At 33.7% G+C, this 1,876-nt stretch overlaps 1 pseudogene; it reads right to left on the bottom strand.

Moving 5' to 3' along the window:
- Nucleotides 1-1,338: 1,338 nt before the first annotated feature.
- On the bottom strand, nt 1,339-1,457 carry LOC111737531 (annotated as a pseudogene).
- Nucleotides 1,458-1,876: the final 419 nt, after the last annotated feature.

Here is a 1,876-nt window from a genome sequence, read left to right as displayed (position 1 = left end):
AGGAAACTGAAACCGGAATTAGCATTTATCTAGAAAAACTTTCAGGAACCAAGACTCTAAGTTGTGATCTTCAAAACTTCTTGGTTGTATTCAGTCTCTTTTAATCAGCAAGAGATCCAATTTGTCCCTCAATATATGTATATTTTGTAATGATAATATATATATATATATATATATATATATACACACATGCACACACACTGCTGTGCTAACATATTATGCAAATTAATAGCATAGATCAAAATGAAAAATTTTAAAAGATGAATTGAAATGAATATGTTAAAGTTCTAATATCTTTTCTTATATACGAGTGGAAAATTTTAGCATCTGCTGTTGTGTTCAACCCAATTTAGAAAAGTATCTGTACAATGACTCTGCTTGTACCTTCTAAAGAAGTATTGCGCTCCCCACAGATGCTCGTGGAGGGGGACACAGTAGAATAGAAAGTCCCCATTAGGCGGTTAGAACCACATCAGTCTATCTCTAATAACCCATTTCTGTGTTTTCCACATCTTTTTTGGTCTGACTCCTAAAAAAATAAAATTCTTCTACTTATCTCCTTCAGTTTTCTTTGTTAAAATGAAAGATGCGTGCTCACATTAATATTGTGGAGGTTTTAGCTTTTATTTGTTTTACACATTTCATGGAAGCACTAATTCTGTGGGTATATATCTAAGACGAGGATAAAGACATGTTTTAATGAATTCACTTATTTAAAATGATTTATTTTAATGAAGAAGAGTTTTGTTGAATGTTAGCACATGACATAAATCTAGGACTAGTCAGATATCAGGACCCAATATAGATCTGGCAAGCCCTAGTTCAAAAGACTAGCCATCTCATGGGCTGTGTACTCTGCTCTTTGTTGAACCAAGAAGGCTAGCCTGTTCTGAAAATGAAGACAGTCTGCGGAGATTTCATATTCTTTTGATGATTGACCCATTTGTCCTTAAGGATATGTAGAATCTCAGTGTCTAAGAGCTACATGGAAATGTTCTTTTTCTCACTTCTTCTCAACTTGAAACCAGTCCTAGCCCCTACAAGGTATCTTAAAAATTGTTTCCCCAAAGTCTAAAGTGACAAGAGCTCCTGGACGGAAAATATATTATATTTCTTACGATACAGGGGTAGATAGTGAGAAAAGAGAAAAAAGGATTGATGTCCGTATTTTATTTCCAACATGGAAATATGCATACACACAACTTGTCCCTGTGGAAATATATGGGTAGCTCAGAAACTATTTTATTTTATTTTTTTAGGCGAGGCAACCCTTAGTTGACCTCATAGATTGCAAGGACCTTGTCAGCTTGCAATCCCTTATTTTTTATTTATTTTTTATGCCTACAGCACCTGGTCTTCCTAAGTGGTCTCCAATCCAAGTACTAACCAGGCTTGACCTTGCTTAGCTTTCGAGATCAGAAGGGATCGGGTTTGTTCAAAGCAGCATGGCCGTAGTAGACTTTAGAAACTATTATATGTTTACTTTTCTATGAAAAAACTTATGTGAATAAGAGTGGTGAGAATCCGAGTTCTTTTACCACTAGAGAGCCTATGCTTCCCTGCTCGAGAAACTAAGATTCAGTTACTCTAATAGGAAAGATTCCAGGATATTATTCAGCACTGTGTTGCAGAGTTGATTTAAAAAAAAAAAAAATTTCAAACTGCAAATATTAAAAAAAAATTATTTACCATATTAAATGGTGAACTTAAATTCTTGACAATTATTTGATTTATGAATTCACATGGAATAGTCCTGTTGTGCTAAATTCCAGTTGTAGAATAACATTTTTATTTACTCCCCCTAAATTAAGATACCTATAAAATATTTTATCTAAAATATTTCTTTTTGAATATTTGCAAACCTAAGGTTTCCAGG

Source organism: Pteropus vampyrus, unplaced genomic scaffold (assembly GCF_000151845.1).
Source record: "Pteropus vampyrus isolate Shadow unplaced genomic scaffold, Pvam_2.0 Scaffold27, whole genome shotgun sequence".
NCBI lineage: Eukaryota > Metazoa > Chordata > Mammalia > Chiroptera > Pteropodidae > Pteropus > Pteropus vampyrus.
The sequence above is the reverse complement of the archived record's forward strand: the minus strand, read 5'-3'. Positions and strand labels throughout refer to the sequence as shown.